Raw genomic sequence first — 18,222 nt, forward strand, 5'->3', positions numbered from 1 at the left:
CTCTGACTCTTTTTCAAATAAATAAATAAAATGTTTTATTTTAATAGTTCTAACCAATTTCTAGGTATGTTTGAGAATGTCTATGGCAAAATAAATAGGTTAAAGAAGAACAAGAAATTACTCTTTCTTCCCATTTCTTTTTTTTTTAAATTTTTTTAAAATTTATTTGAGAGTGACAGACTGAGAGAAAGACAGATAGAGGGAGAGGGAGAGAAAGAGAATGGGCGCGCCAGGGCTTCCAGCCTCTGCAAACGAACTCCAGATGCGTGCGCCCCCTTGTGCATCTGGCTAATGTGGGTCCTGGGGAACCGAGCCTCGAACCGGGGTCCTTAGGCTTCACAGGCAAGTGCTTAACCGCTAAGCCATCTCTCCAGCCCTCTTCCCATTTCTTAATGAATTCCCTAGACAGAGTAGTTTTGGTTTCCTCTTCTGAAACATGGAAGCATGGGACTTCAAGGTGCTGATCAGTGACTGGTATGACAGAAGAATTGCAGCACACTGCTCTTACCTGTATGACTTGCTTTTATTCCTCTTAGCAACCTTGAAATTTTATATGTAAATAAATATATGATATGAGAAATAATGGGAATATAATCATTAGTTGCAACTTTTGCTAAGTAATTATTATTTGACCTTTTATTAAGTACTTCAGGTGATCCCATTACCCCTCCACAGCCACTCAGTGAGGAATGTGTAGCTATTGTCTCCATTTCACAGATTGGGAACTTGGAGTTCATTGGCCTCAAGTCTTCCTGCAATTTCCAGCAAAGGTTTCCTTCTGATTAGAAAAAATAATTGAATTCTTTCTAAAAATATTGGTGTAAGGGCCAGACTGGTTCACTCCTCTTTATTTCTCTAGGTTTTCTCTAATCAGAGGCAACTTCACTGACTGAAGGCCATACAGTGAAGTCATAGAACAAAGAATGCTGCTGCTACTTTGCCACAATAACACACCTGGGCAGGCTGGATTCTACTCCAAGATAACAGCTATTGTCCTCATGGCCTTTCCTTAGATTCTATGCAATGAATTAAAAATGTTCCTTTAATGTATTGATTATATGATTCATGTGCCATTGTAACTTAAAAATAATTAAACTCTCTAGAGAAAGCAGGGCTTTGTAATTATTCAAAAGAGGTAAGCGACCATTTTTGTCTGGTAATTCAGATGGAAAAATGGTGATGTTGGAGAGATGATTTTAGACAGGGAGGGGTGGTGAGCAATCATACTGTGAAAATAACTCTCAGGAAATATGGACAATGAAGAAGAAGTTGAGTGAAATACTACTTTAAAGTATCCAGGTGGGCTGATGAGACAGATTAGCAGTTAAGGCTCTTGCCTACAAAGCCCAAGGACCCAGGTTCATCTCCTCAGTACCTATGTAAGCCAGATGCACAAGGTGGTACATGCATCTAGAGTTTGTTTTCAGTGGCTAGAGGCCATGGCATGCCCATTCTCTCTCTCTCTCTCTCCCTCTCTCTCTCTCTCTTCCCATCTCTCAATAAATGTAAATAAATAAGAATTTAAAAATTGAAAATATCCAGGTGGCCCAAGCTGTCTTAGAATAGGTAGTAAAGTGTGCCCAGGCCTGGTATTACCTGACTATAACAAAGGTTGGCTACACTATCCTGTTTTGTTAAACTACTATTAATATATTTTTATGATTATTCTATTTTATTATTACTTTCAGTGTCTTACTGTGCTTGATTTATAAATTAAACTTTATCATGGGTATGCAGACATGGGGCAAAGCATTAAGTACAGAGGGTGTTTTATCATCCATGCTTCCAAGCATCCCCTGGGGGACCTGGCGCTATATCCTTGTGGACCCAAGGGACTACTACATTCTTCACAACTGGTAATCCATTAGCCTATGTTTCAAGTGCAAAGTATGAGAAAACCAACAGGAAGAAGGGAAAAAAACATCTATCTTGATGCAGCCTGATACTTTCATTTTGGTTCCATTTTATCTGATATTGAACTTCTAAATAACATTATTAAGGCATTGAAGGGTTACTAACTTTTACCTAAAATCAAAATACCAGAACTGGAAATGGATTCGATAAGCCTCCACAATTTGTTGAGATCATAAAAAGTAGCTTGCTAAGTTTGCAAAAGCTTTGAGGACAGGAATGGGGATAACTGAATGATATTTATTCAGTCTTTTCCTATATCCTCTGTTGAAACCACACAAGGGCCTGGGGGATTCTTGGCAGAAGCAACATTGTAAATGGCTGATTTATTGGCATGAAGGGCAGTGATATGAAACAGTCAGGGCCTGAGCACTTTCTCCAGCATGAAGTCCAAACAGAGATGTGATTATGTCTGTTTATCTGATGTGGTTGGCTAAGTGATTCATGGCTGTGAGTTTGTAGAGAGCCGAGGCTTGGCTTGGAGTGTGTAAGCGTTTGGAGAAGGGATGGGGTATCAACCACGTGGAAGATAAACAGAGGAACTTTGCTGACTAGTGCAAAGCATCACAAAGCAATATTGATGCCGTCTTCTGATTATTCTGGAGGTACAAGGCGTGCAAAGGACAAGCATCCTCACATGGACTGTGATTATCTTAACCCATCTTTGCTCTGCACAGCCTCTCAGAACCTGCTGACTCCCAGGCCAGGTCTGTCCTGACAGCCTGATTATGAGACATTTGCCACAGATCTGTTCAGAATTTCTGCCTCTTATCATACCTGTTCCGAAACAAATAAGATTAGTGTAGAACTCCACTAAAGGTCGTCCAGTTCTCAGGAGGAAACCTGGTTTCCAGTGCCCATGCTGCTAGCCCAAGTTCTCTGCAACACAGCAATCTCACTCATTTGAAATAACAGTAACCAGTTTTCTCACCGGGATTGGGTGAGACTCAGATGAAACCATGTGCATGCCTTTTGTCAAAGGTGGAATGTTTCCTGTTAGTTAGCTGGTTCTTTCCTACAGTGCCACCAATCCCCAGTCACCACTGCCTGGCCTCAAGGGAGTATGGCACAGTTAAACACTACATTCCTCACATTTCCCTCACCTCAGAGCACCAGTTAAGATTCCTTCAGCTTTTTATCATATTCCTGTTCTTTTCCAAAATCTTGAATTTCAGTAGAAAATGCCTTGAGTAAGAATTTAGCTGACAGGCTGGAAACTGGAGCAGGAAAGGTAATGTGAAAGACCCATTGAAAACACACATTTCCTCCAGGTAGATTAAAACATTATACTTCTTGGGCTACAGAGATGGCTTAGTGTTTAAAGCATTTGCCTGCAATGCCAAAGGACCCAGGTATGATTCCCCAGTACCCACATAAGCCAGGTGTTTCTAGAGTTCATTTGCAGTAACTGGAGGCCCCGGCTCCTGCATGCCATGTGCATATATATATATATATGTATGTATGTGTGTGTATATATATATAATTTCTGAAGCTTATATTGATTTCTTTCTTCCTTACATTTTTTCATATTTGGATTTTGTAAGATTTTGAAATACTTCATGAGAGAATATAATGAAAGAATGTATAGAAGAAATGCAAATATTCATGAGACAACCAGCCAGCTTGCTAATATGAAGGCTACCTGTGTGAGTGGCGCCTCCCATCCCTGCGCAGGCCTCCCAGGCACAGCTGCTTCCACCCCCTTGGAGTCCACCAAGTAGTAACCACATTCTTGCTCTGCTTGATAATCATTATGCATGTGTTCATCTAAAAATAGAATATTTTACTTTTGAGTACTGCTCTGAAAATTTTATATAAATGGAATATTTTTTTACCTATTTCTGCCTTTGGTTTAATCGATACTGTTTGAAAAAGTCATTCGACTTATTAACATGTAGAAGCATTTTGTGAATATTCATTGAAGAACATTTTATTTGTAACAACATTTTATTTGTAAGTGTAACAGCACATTTCATGTCACACTGTTTGCGGACATTTGGGCTAGTTCCACTCTCTGTATGTTGAGAACAATGATGCCTTAAATAGGCTCCTGTGCTTGTGAGCATATAGCCATCCCTCTCTTGCTATGGCCACATTCTATTAAAGGGTGTGTATATCTTCAGCTTGACAAAAAAAAAAAAAAAAAAAAAAAAAAAAAAAACAAAGAAAAGATTGTTTTCTGAAACTGTTATACCAGTTTATAATATTCTCATGTTTTGTCTCTCCATGACATTGTGAGCCTTTAAATTGTGCTGTAAGTCAGACTTATACAAAATACATGCTTCAAATTTCTGTGCCCTGTTTCTGACATAGCTTTTAGGATGTGGTCTAAATTAAACCTTGAGAGGTTTTTGTGAGACTTGTCTGGGTGTCTGAAGGCTTCAAGAACATATTGCCACACTTGAGATGGCTGGAAACAATAGGAATACTTATTTTCTCACATTTTTCGAGGCCTGAAGTCAGAAAATAAGGTGAGAGCAGGTCAATGCTTCCTGGGAAGGCTCTAGGGAGATTCCTTGTGTCTTTTGAGATGCTATGGACTCATAGACATCTTTAGTATTCACTGAATTATAGCTATATCATGCTGTTCTCTGCCTTTTCATCCAGCCTTCCCCACTATGTGTTTGTGTGTCTTTTAAAGATACCAGTCACTGTATTGAGTCCAGAATGATTCCATCCTAACATCTGTTAACCTTCTCCAAAGGCCTTATTTTCAAATGAGGTCATGTCACATTCACAGATTCTTGAGATTGGGGTAAGAACATAATTTTTGGGAGCACACAATTCAAACCATGACAGCCTACACTGAAGGCACAAAAAAAGGAGAGAAAAAATTATATTTGTGGGACTGATGAAAAAAGATGATTCAGAAATTAAGGTGCTTGCCTACAAAGCCTAAGGACCTGGGTTCAATTCCCCAGTACCCACGTAAAGCCAGATGCACAAGGTGACATGTGCATATGGAGTTCGTTTGCAATGGCTGGAGTCCCTGGTGCACCCATTCTCTTTCTCTCTCTCTCTTTATCTGCCTCTGTCTCTTTTTCTCTCAGATAAATATATAAAATATTTTTTAAAAAATAAAAATTGCATTTGTGAAACTGTTCCTACATATTTTTTTTCATTTTTTTTTTATTAATTAGTTTTGTACTCAGCGAATACAGTCAGTTTGGTACCATTATTAGGCTCATCTGTGACCTACCCTCTCCCCTTGACCCCTCCTTGTTGAGGTTCATGGGTCATGTATTGCTGAGTTAGCCCAGTTATGCATAGGATAAATGTCTCTGTGTATTATGACCCAACATGTGGCTCTAACATTCTTTCTTCCCCCTCTTCAGCAAAATTTCACTGAGCCATGTTGGGTTCATTTTTGGTCTGCTTCAGTGATGAGGTGTTGGGGCCTCTGGGTCCCTGGCTCTCTGATTTGGTAGGAGTTGATTTTTCTCTGTGTTGATCTTCTTCCCCTTGTGCTGGTACCCAGTTCACCAGGAAAACAGCACCCTTGCTTGTTTCACCAATTATTCTTAGTTTCAGCTGGGGCCCTTTTGAGGTATGATGGGGTGGCTCTCTCCTTAGGATCTACATCTATCTGAAAAAGAGAAGCAGATTCTCCAATGGACAGTAAGTTAGCACCAGGACAAATGAGATAACAATTACTTTTTTATAGAGAATTTAATAGGAGTAGGCCCTGTTATAGCCCACGATTGATGGTAGCTTGATACTGGAGAGCGGGCTTATGTTTGGATATTGTTCTGACTTGTTTCCCAGCTCCAGCTATGGTTCCCATACCACTGAGGGGATCAGCTAGCCAATAGAGAGCAGTTGGTTCCTCATTATGGCTGTGTGCCACTGTTGCACTTGGGTGGGCATCATGACAGGTTATTTGCTGCTAAGTAAGTTAGACCATGAGTTGCTTGGACTGATATTGGTTATTTTCCCCCAGTCACCCATGCAGCAACTTCTGGCACTAGACACACTGACTATCTGGGGACTGACTCTCTTCCAGCTTCCAGCCATGCCATTCCATTTTACGTGTCAACCACAAAACTCAAACACCCCACTCACAAAATGGGGCAAAGAGCTGAACAGGCAGTTCACAGAGGAAGAAACACAAATGGCAAATACACACTTAAGAAAATGTTCATCATCCCTAATCACCAGAGAAATGCAAATTAAAACAACTATGAGATTCCACCTACATAATTTTTTGTTGCTGAAAATATTAGCATTTCCCATTGGAAGGAACAGTTCGAGAGTCACTCACACAGTGTAATATACCTGCTTAAAAATAGCCTTTTGCGTCTGTTGGGTTGTTTTTACAGAGAGGTAATTTATAGAGAGAACCAGGTCAAGGTTCGGATGAGGTGACTGGGGCACATCTGAGTTCCCTACTTTGTATCTGAGTCTGTCCTCTATTGAGCCATGTGGTGCACACAATAGTGGGAAGATTCAGAACTTGTCCAGAAATGGTCCATTTGTCCTAAAGACACTTAGAATTTGTGTGGGTCAAATACCTACTATCAGTGCAATGAAAATAAAAGCTTTAAAGATGGAAGTTCATCTAGTCTACTCAATATTGTCTTTTAGCTAACTTCCATTCTGCATTCCCCTAGGACTTGATCGGGCTGACCTCTTAATGAAGGAGTGCCTTAAGATCACAGAAGCTGAGCTCAAAGCTCTACTGACCAAACCCATGCTCACCCTTCTGACACAATGCCTCCAGTTACACTGTCAGAGAGAGTCATAGAATAGGCTCCACTGACAGTATATAGAGACCCCTGCTGAGGCTCAGTATCACAGATGGGGAGGGCGTGGGAGAGAAAGGATGCTGAAAGATTTCCAGGCATGACCAGGGAGATATTAGTTTATGACATTTTGCTCCTTGCCTGGTAGCACCATAAAGGATGAACATCAGCCCCAGCAGGTGAGGTTATAGGACAAGAAGAAAGGTGACAATTGGGAAGGATGGAGCAGAGGATATAACAGAATTATATAACAGAAGAGTATCTGATGGCATCAAGCCAGGGCTAGTAGGGTGCCAGCTCACCCATTAGAAACAACAAAATATTCTCTCTCTCAATGTTGGCTCCTCCCACTCAGCAGCTTCCAACTCTAGTGCATGTCTCACCTGTCAATGATTTATTCCTAATAAAAATAGGGCTGGGGAGATACCTTGGTGGGTAAAGTGCTTGCCTAGCAAGCCTGAGGACCCCAGTTTAATACCTAGTACCCACAGAAAAATTCTGGGTGTGGTAATGCACAGTTGTCATCCCAGCATTGGAGAGGTGGAGACAGGGGCTTCTCATGTTCACTGGCCAGACAGTCTAACCTGATTGGAAAGTTCCAAGACAATCAAAGATACTATCTCGAATAAAATGTGAGTAGCATGCCTGAGGGTAATGCCCCAGGTAGTCTAGTTCTGCAAGTAACTGCACACAGGTGCATACACACCCTCACACATGCACACACACACACACCTGTATAGAAAAATACCTAAAATAAAATAAAAACAGGAGGCAAATGACTCTTTAAGCAACAATTTTATTATAACACACTTATATGCAATAAATGACATTCACAATAAATGCAAGTATTTAGTGTGTGCTCATGCACACATGTGTATTGTGTGTTCTGGGACCTGAGACCAGCGCCTCGTGAGTGCCATGAAAGTACTCTTCTGCTGAACTACATCCTATCCACATCATTTTTATTTTAGAACTGAATCCATCTGTACAACCAACACCTTGATCAAGTTGTTTTACTCTTGTCTCTATAAAGTCCGTTCTACGTGCTGCATATGCTACCGGCCAGACCCTAGTCTGTTTTCTGCCATCACGTTCATCCAGATTTTCTATATTGCTTATACTGTATGCAAATGAAAGAATATGCAATTTACCTTTTGTTTCTTCCAAACAACATAATAATTTTAAGATTAATTACCTTCTGTTACATAAATGTTTGATCTTTTATTCCTGATTATGATTTCTTTGTATGGGCAGAATGCTGTTGACTTGGCCATCTGTTTGGTGGACACTTGGAGTTCCTCGGATTTTTACTAGTACTTAAAATGCTACCAGGAACATAGTGTACATATTTTTGTGTGACTTTCTTTGAGGAAAATGCCTAAGAGTTTAGTACCTGAGGTTGTTAGGTTTATGTTAAAATAAGCCACTATACATTTTCCAAATCATTTATCCATTTTGTACTTCCAAGGAAGCAGTATGAAATTACCTCATATTATCACATTATTTTACATTATTAGTAACAGTGGATATTGTTAGTCATTTTATATGCTATCCATTTCAGTGGGTGTATAGTGCTATCTCATTGTGGTTTCAAGTGCTTAACTCTGACAGCTTGTGTGGAGGAACACTTTCTCTTATATACATTAGCTATCATATGCTCTTTTCATTTTCTGCCTGCTTTTCAAATATGCTGCTCATTTATTATGTAAGCTACTTCTCTTATTATTAAGTCACAGTGTACTTTTATGTGTTCCTAGTGAAGCCCTATGTCGGATCTACATGTTGCAAATTTTCCTCCCATTTTGTGCTTACATTTTCACTTTCATACTGGTACTTTTCAGAGAGCAAAGGTTTTGCATGGGTCAAAACAAAAAAAAAAATAATACATTTTTAAAATTTAAAGTTTGATTTTCAATTTGACTGTATCTGAATATGTCTGTGAGCACATTTCCAGAGAATATGAACTAAGTGGGGGTGGGGAGGCATACTTTGAATCTGAATTAGGGTGGCACCAGCGCATAAACTGGATGCCAAGAAGGGTTCAGAGGGAGGAGGTAATGCCAGCAGTACAGGCATTATTTCTCTCTTTCCTCGCTGCCACGATGTGAACATGTCTCACCACACTCTTCTGGCCTGATGGAAACCTCTGAAAATGTGAGCTGAAGTAAATCCCTTGTTCTCTGAAGTATTTATCAAAGAAACAAAAATCATGATCAATACACTGGACTTTGTCTAAAGTTCTTTGTCTAGTCCAGGGATGCAAAGATTTTCATAAATTTCATAGTTAAGAGTTTTCAGGCATATGATTTATTTCATTCATTCATATAATTTTTACATGCTTTGATATAAGAGATGAGGATAACATTTTATAAAGACATCTTTGTCCTTTTAGTCAAGCAGTATTGACCTGCTGGTGTTTTGTTTTTGTTTCTTCTTCTTTTTTTTTTAATGTAATGGTTTGTATCTCTGTTTAGCTAAACGTGGGTTCACACTGTTGTCTGCACCTCTTGTTCATTACCATATAGACTATGCTAGATATTGTTTGATTTTAGATTTCAACACTGCTCAGAGGCATAGTAATGATTGTCTCTATATTTTCAAGTAGAAACTTTGTATGGTCATATCAGATGTTGGCCCCATCATTTTTCTGCCCCCTCCCCACCATCCCCATTACACTGACAGTACTCCTTAGTGGGACTGCTGGTATTTACCACGGAGTTATAGGCTGAGTTGTGAGAGCAGCAGTCAGTCATGGTGGGGAGGGCTACGTCTCTGGATATTTCTTCTCATCCTGTGGCTCTGACATTCTTCCTGCTCCTCCTCCATGAGTTCCCTTGAGCCTCAGTGGATGTGCTTTAATTCTGCTTTAATGTTGGGTTTTCAACAGCTTCCCGATTTCTGCTTTGGTGAATTTTGAGTATCCTCAGTGTCTGCCTGCATCGGCCTGGTGCAGGTGGCCAGGCTTGAGCCGAAGCAGCACTCTTGCTCCTCTCACCAGTTCCTCTGTGGCTTCACATGGACCCTGGCTTTTGTGGGGGTGGTGGTTCATCTCCTGTCAGGGAGTCAGTTATCTACTCTTGTCTTGTTGGTAGATTATGGCTGTCCTCAGTTCTCCCTACTCTGAAAAACAAAAACAGATTCTCCAATGGAGAATGAAATCAGGATAGGATAAAGGGGATAAGCATTGTTAAATTAGAGAGATTTTGATGGGTGTAACCTCACTTTTGGAGAAGGCTAGTAAGAGCTTCTCATTGGAGTCCGTTATCTCAGTCTCCACAGGGTTGTCCCTTGCTTCCTAGTTCCAGTTATGGGTTCCTTTTTATTAATCATTCAATTTGTTTAATAGACATAAGGTTATTTGGAGTTTATTTGTCATTTGTATCATTTTGCTTATTTTTGTCTTTAAAGAAACTTTTTCATTTTATTGAAACAGATTTCTTTTACTTCTGGTTTTCTTTGTCCTTTTTATATTTCAGACTGTCTTGTAAATACCTGGTTTGGTGCCTTAATCTGACAATTCTTGTGTACTTTGAAGATTGAATCTTCTTTTTGTTTGAGGCCTTGGAAAATGGAACACAAGTCTTATACTCATTGTATCCTGGTTAAGGACATTATGGCATTGATACTGAGAGGAGCCCTGGACAGTTTCATGTCTAGATTGATAAATTCTGTCTTTTTTACAAATGTGGTTGACTACATTCATGGTCTTTCACAATCATGGTAGAAGATCTGCCTCTATTTAGAGATATGCACTGATTTTGATGGAGAGAATCTTTATAAGTACCATGGACACTAAAATTAACTATGAATGTCAGATTAGGTATTTGCTTGTATAGTTCAAATGTTTGTATGAAATAAAATAGTACAACTATGTGATATGATAAAGTTATTTGCTTGACTATAGTGACTATAGTCATATATATATATATATGGCTATCTAAAGCATATTTATAAAAAATTACATTTTATTTTATAAAAAATGAAGGAAGCAAAAAATAAAGAATAAATGAATTAACAACTAAAATACTGACTGTGGCCACTGGGTTTCTTAAATTGTGATATATAAATGGAATTTAAGTATTTAGATGTGTTTCCAGCACTCTCAGATGTAAACTCTTTTAAGCACAAAACTCACATGAAAAGAATGATAAAAGTCAATGCTATATAAGGACACAGGGATTTATTCAGACTGAGCACTAACAGTTCATCCTTGCGCTCTCCCAATCTTAAAAAGTCAGATGTCCTTGGCCTAAGAATATAGCCCAGTAGTAGAGTGTTTGTCTAGCATGCATTAAGGCCCTAGTTCCAATTTCTAGGACTGCAAAAAAAGACTTGCTCTTAATTCCTCTTTTAACCTGGCAGAGCACAGTTATATTACTAATTGAAAATTTTAACTCCAACTTCCAACATACATGAAAGCAAGTGAGACATAATTCAATGAAAGAGTTAATGGTTATTATTTCTTTGTAAAAACATACATTAAGTCTAGAGCTATACTACAATTTACCTCTTCAGATAACCATGTCAGTATTTTATAACATGAAATTCATAATGTATTAAGCCAAAAAATGTAAAAAGTACAACGCTTACATGTTGAAATATTTCTTTTGCTCTCCCTCTATACCTTCCTAGCTTTCTCCAAAGTTTAAAGGATGGGTGTTTCCCACATATTTACCACTGGGGATAGCATTTCATATGCCTGCATCTCCCTTTTCCTTGAATTTTTGCATTTTTGTTGTATAGCAAAGGGGTTATATTATTCAAAATTATTTCTTCATTTTGTGACCTATATCTATATTACATCATATAGCTCTAATTCATGTTTAAATGACTTTACAGTGCTTTATTGTGTTTTAGCCCATTGTTTAGTCCCTGAAGATGAACTCTGGTTGTATGTAGTTTTAATCTCCTAAAAACAGTGCCTCAGTGAGCACCCATGGGTAATGCCCCAGGCACATCACATACAATTGCACACATGAATTTATGTAAATGTGTTGCATATATATCTAGGGAAATTGTTAGAAAATCAAGATTTTATTTGGTTGTATGTACATGAAATAAAAATATGGGGCTGGAGGGATGGCTTAGTAATTAAGGCATTTGCCTGCAAAGCTTAATGACTCAAGTTCAATTCCCCAGAGCCCACATTAGCCAGATGCAGTGGCTGGAGGCCCTGGCGCACCTATTCTTTCTCTCTCTCTCTCTCTCTCCCTCTCTCTCCCTCCCTCTCGCTCTTTCTCTGTCAAATAAATAAAAATAAAATTATGTCAAAAGCATGTTTACTTTATGTTTTCAAGAATAATTTCAAATTTTCCTATAGTAAAATTGCAACTCTTTAGCAGTAACCCAAACTTTTAATTTTTATCTTTATGAGAAGTAACACATGGTACCTCATTCATGTCTGAGTTATATTTTCAAAATTGAGTGAGACTTTGTCATGTCTGTAATAACTCAGCATCCACAACACTTTATATAAATTGTCTCCTCATTGCTTTTTATTATTTTTCTACTGGCTGTATGACTTTTTTATTGGGTTTATTTGAGTAAACTATAAATCAAACAAGTTATAAATACAGTAAAATATTTTTCTTTGATATTTTCAGATTGTTTGTATTTTAGTATAAATGTCTTTAACTTTTATATTATGTATAACCTCAGAAAAATGAAAATTTACCTAGTCATATAACTACATACCTGCCAGGAGTATCTTTGTTTTTGTTTGAAGTTATATCTCACTTTTTAGTTTTTGGCTTCCATTCACAGGACAAGGTTTGCAAGGGGAAAGAAGAAAGGGAGATTTTTCACAATACAGTGGAAGGGAACCGAGCAGTGTTCCTGGTGGACGTGCTGTGAAACTTGACAAGATGTGGTATAGTCCACTTGCAGGCTCACGCAAGGAGGCAGAGGGTGTTTCTTCACATATAGCTTGGCTATATCCTTCTCTCCTGGAATAAACCTGGCACATGGAGGTGCTCAACAAATACTTGTTGAGTGAATGACTGACTGACTGATTAGTTACCTTTTACTTGCCCATTAAGCAGCCAGGTTTCCTTATATTCCCACCCTCATTCAACCTTCAGTCCCACTTCTCCATCCAGAACTTGAGGGATGCTGGATATCTTGGACATTCCATAAGTTCTCCATGGTATAGCCATCTCAGCTCATGGTTTGCAATGCCAACCTTGTAGGTTTGTTTAGAGTATGCTATGCTATGTAAAGTACTTAGAATAATAATTTCTGGCAAAGCAAATCCTCAGGAAGTGTTAACTATTATTTTTGCTAAGTTTCTTGGTGGCAAAAAAAAAAAATTCAATTGAGAGTTTCTGCTGGTATTTTGAAATGGTAAAATTTTAAAAAATGCATGTGTGAACTGATTCATCTCTTAATCAGGGAGATAAGAAACAGGCTTAGTTACTTATTGTATTATAACAAACAATTTGCTCAATGCCTGGTTGCTTCAAACATCAGTAGTCCTTCAGTATCTCAGAGTTTTAGTGGGTTAAGGGATGGGATGATTGGCCATTTCTGGGTCAAAGTTTCTTAGAAGGTTGGAGTCAGATATGAGCAAGCATATAGCTGGGACTATTAGCTCAAACATCTCCACGGCCTCTCCATGTAGCCTGGGCTTCCCCATAATGTGGGAATGGAGGGCGGAGTGCAGCAACCAATGGGAGAAACAAACACAGCGAGCAGGTTATGCATTGCCCTCTCTAACAGCATCACAAGGCATACAGCACCAGTCCTCCCAGGTTTTATAAGTCAAAGCCTTTCCAAGGATCCTTCAGAGTTCCAGAGGCAAAAACAAAGAACCTTCATTTTTGAGTGATAAGCTAATCTGTCATCATGAGAAAAGCATTTGGAATGATCCCCTGTAGAACAGGTAGTCTACCATGGCCTACCATTCCAGTTACAGCATGCAAGGAGGTCCCCATAAAGACAACACACACACACACACACACACACATTTATCCATAAGCCTAGCTACAGTGGGGTTCAGGCTAAAAAGGGTTTATCAATTTATATGTCAATTAGCATAGGATTATGGGGTCCTTTTGCAATGTTTGCCCATGGGCATGGGAATTGCTGTGTGCAATGGCTTGCAAAGCAGTCATTGAATTGAAGTCTGACACCCATTTGAAAGGTGTTTAAAAGAAAACGAAGTCTAAAAGTCAAAATTGAAAGTGCAAATGCTTTCCTTCTCCAGGGGTAGGGTTATAAATACTGACTCTGTTTCCGTTAAACTACAAATGGAGCTGCTCCAGAGTCAATGAGCAGCGTTAGCACCAGGGAAAACAGCATCCTAAATCCTCACACTAACAATTAAATCAGACACTTTTGACACTTTATCTGAGACACTCCTGGCACTGCTTTATTCTTTGTGGCATGATTCAGAATCTCTCAGCAGGTGACAAGCAGATTTGGGAGGATCATCAGTGCGGCTGTCTCAGCACTTTACCCAAACATAACTCAGTATGTTATATTCAAGCCAGTGTCAAGCATGAGTCAAGGCAATGAGTGAAAATGAGAGGGCTTCCAAAATTATAATCCATGGCCTCAGAAAGCCAAAGAGTTGACCTGCTCCGGAATGATTAACTCACTCAGGAAAAATAATTCATCCATACGTCACCAAGAACTTAGTGTTGTAGTCGCAATGGGTCATGAGACATTCCTGTGTCCTGGGACAGCAGAAAGCCTTAAGATCACCTACCTCATCACATGTGGTCCTTACTCAATTAAAATAAACATATGTACATGGGATCATTATAACTGTACTATTTGTATAATGTGTAGGTGTTAAATAAGTAATAAAAGAGAAAAATAAAACTTTATAATTTTCAGAATACTGTTTATCTACAGTGTTCTAAATGCCATGAGTCTGGCCAATATGAAGTCCTAGCATGGCTGAGGCTTTTGCTATAATTGAACTGTGAGGTGGATTGTTGAGGTATTGACAAGGGGAGCAGCTACCACCGCTCATGGCATCCAAAAGCCACAGCTGTGAGGCCCTAAGCAGAGGAGCGTGTTAATTGTTGGGGAGCAGTATATCTGTATATCAACAGTGTATCTGTGAGACAGCTAGGGAATTCTGTGAGGCCCTGTGTTGGGGAGGTCAGTGAGAACAATCTTCACTGTGTCCTTCCACCCTCATGATGAGATGAGGGAAAAGACAAAACCGTCTCCTACCTTTGTTAACTCCTTGTTTGTCATCAAGTGGTACAACTGTGGTTTACTGGGAGAAGGAAAGAGAAAAAGTCATCAACCAGATATTCCCTGTGTCCCCATAACAGTGTATGAGTTAAAAAGAATATTCTCAGCCTGTGTGTTGGGCTCTGTGCTCTGTTTCACCATGGGATGGTTGTACACTCCAAAACTATCCAGTTCAGTCCTTCCAATCAACTTTGAGGTTTGCTTGTGTAATTGTTAGTGTCTCTGGTGTCCTCTTTGGTTTTGATGCTTAGATTTTTCTGTGTGTGTGCCTCTCTCTTCTTCTGTCTTAACTCAAGTTGGTCTTCTATCAGCCTTATCTCATTTGCATTTTGCTTAAGGTCCTGTGAAAGAACAACAAGAGGCATGTGGACATTCCTTTCCAGTCAGTAGCTGAGTGGCTGGCATTGTTGCTGACTCTTGTAGCCCACGATTCATGGTAGCTTGATAAAAGAGAGCAGGCTCATGTTTGGATAAGGTTCTGACATGTTTCCCAGCTCAACTTCTATACTTATAGACAACATACCATGATATTTCCCGCCCCTCTCCACTTTCCCCTTTATAACTCTGCTTGCTCTCCATCATATCCCCTCCCTCTCTCCACTAGTCTCTCTTTTATTATGATGTAATCATCTTTTTCTCCTATTAAGAGGGAGTATTGTAGGTATTGTTATGCACTGTGAGGTCATGGACATTGAGGTTAATTTCTGTCAGGACAGTTGCATGGTAAGGACTTGTACCTTCTTTTGGCTCTTACATTCTTTCTGCCACCTCTTCCACAATGGACCCTGAATCTTGGAAGGGGTGAGATGGTTCAGGGCTGGACACTCCTCCATTCCTTCTTCTCAGAACTATTTTGCCTTTGGGGTCATCCCACTGGTCATTGTCATCTGCAAAAAGAAGTTTCTCTAACCAGAAGTGAGAGTAGCATTATTATATGAATATGAACATTAAGTGTAGTGTTATCAGGAAAATTTGATGAGAATAATATATATATTTATCCAGACAAGAGCAGGCTTTATACCCCTAAGGCTCATGACCGCCCCTGCCATGGATTTTTTATTAGGTTTTAAGTACCAGGCATGTATTCCCTCCCATAGAATGGCCTTCAGTCCAATTAGAGAGCAGTTGGTTTCCCCCAGAGCAGACATGCCACTATTGCATTCGTTCTGTCCTTTGGCCTGTCTGGCCAAATTTGAGGTTTCCAGTGTCCACTGTTTTCATTGCTGATGACTTCTGTCTCTCATAAGACTGCATGCAGTGCAGCTTTTTCCAGGTTTCAGTTGGCTGGTCTACAGGGCGAAGGTTTCTTTCTGCTCAGCACTAGCTTGATTTCTCAGTGTCTTCGCCACTCAGGGATGTGAAGTCTTCAGCAATAGGGTCATACAATCTATTTCTCAAGGGAAACCAAAGGCTGTGGCAATACCCAGTAATGTTTTGGAGGCAACAGGCACCTTCCTGACCAACAACTCATTGGAAAGTATCCCATCACTGGCACTGAAATTTTTCTAGTAACAGTCAATGGCTCCTAGATGTGCCTTATTTTTAAAAGTAGGTTTGGGGCTGGAAAGATGGCTTAGTGATTAATCACTTGCATGTGAATCCTAGGAACCCAAGATCGAGGTTCAATTCCCCAGGACCCATGTTAGCCAGATGTACAAGGGGGAGTACATATCTGGAGTTTGTTTGGAGTGGCTGGAGGCCTTAGTGAGCCCATTCTCTCTCTCTCTTTGTCACTCTCAAATAAATAAATAAAAAATGAAGAAAATATTTTTTTTAAAAAGTAGGTTTTCATATGTCTTATTCAGAATATTTTGAATTTTGATTGACCATCCCCCCACCCTTCCTTTATACAATCTTGTCCCCTGACCTCACTTAGGTCTTTCCTTTCCCTATAATCTGTTCCTCTACTTACATATATACAATACCATCCCCTTAAGGCTTTCCCTCTCCTCTGTCTCTTACAGCCCTTACTAGCTTGCTGGCCTCTGCTACCAACTGTTAGTTCCAGCTCACACACAAGTCAACACATTTGTAGCTAGGATCCACATATAAGAGAGAACATGTGATGTTTAGCTTTCTGGGCCTGGGTTACCTCATTTAGTATACTCCTTTCCAGATCCATCCATTTCCCTGCAAATTTCATAATTTCATTTTTATTTACCTCTGAATAGAACTCCATTGTGTAAATGTACCATATCTTTATTATATATTCATCTGTGAATGGACATCTAGGCTGGTTCCATTTCTTAGCTATCATGAATAGAGCAGCAATAAACATGGTTGTGCAATTATCTCTAAGGTAGTGAGAAGAGTCATTATGATATATGCCTAGGGGTGCTATAGCTGGTAAATCTATTTTTATCTGTCTTAAGAACCTCCACACTGATTTCCACGATAGCTATACCAGATTACATTCCCACAAACAATGTAAAAGGGTTCCTCTTTTTCCGCATCCTTGCCAACATTAATTGTCATTTGTTTTCTTGATGGTAGTCATTCAGACAAGAGTGAGATGGAATCTCACAGTAGTTTTATTTTGCATTTCTCTGACTGCTAAGGATGAAGAACACATTTTAGATGTTTATAAGCCATCTGTATTTCTTCTGGTAAGAACTCTCTATTTAGTTCCATAGCCCATTTTTTAATAGGGTTTAATAGGGTTTAGTTTTTTAATAGGGTTGTTTGATTTCTTATTGTTCTGTGTTTTGAATTCTTTGCATATTCTGGATATTAATCCTCTATTAGATGCATAGCTGGCAGAAATTCTCTCCCATCCTGTAGGTTGTCTCTTTGCTCTATTCACAGTGACCTTTGCTGTACAAAAGCTTTGTAATATCATCATGGTTATGGTTTTATTTTCTGAGCAATTGAGTTTATGTTCAGAATGTCATTACCTATACCAATATGTTGAAGGGATTCCCCTGTCTTTTTATTTAGCAATTACAGAGTTTCAGGTCTGATATTAAGGTCCCTGATCCACTTGGATTTGATTCTTGTGCATGGAGAAAGAAAAGGTACTATTTTCAGACTTTTACATGTAAATATCCATTTTCCCAGCACCATTTGTTGAAGAGGCTATCTTTTCTCCAATGAATATTTTTTGCATTTTTGTCAACTTAGATGGCTGTGGCTGACTGGATTAACATCTATGTCGTCTATTCTGTTTCTTTGGTCTACATATCTGTCTTTGTGCTAATACCATGCTGTTTTGTTACTATAGCTTGGTAATGTAGCTTAAAATCAGGTATGGTGATCCCACTAACCTTATTTTTGTTGCTCAAATTGTTTTGGCTGTTCGTGGAGTTTTTGGTTCCAAATGAATTTTAGGATTTTTTTTTTTTTGTATTTCTGTGAAGAATGC

The sequence above is a fragment of the Jaculus jaculus genome, chromosome 4, assembly GCF_020740685.1.
Source record: "Jaculus jaculus isolate mJacJac1 chromosome 4, mJacJac1.mat.Y.cur, whole genome shotgun sequence".
NCBI classification, from domain to species: domain Eukaryota; kingdom Metazoa; phylum Chordata; class Mammalia; order Rodentia; family Dipodidae; genus Jaculus; species Jaculus jaculus.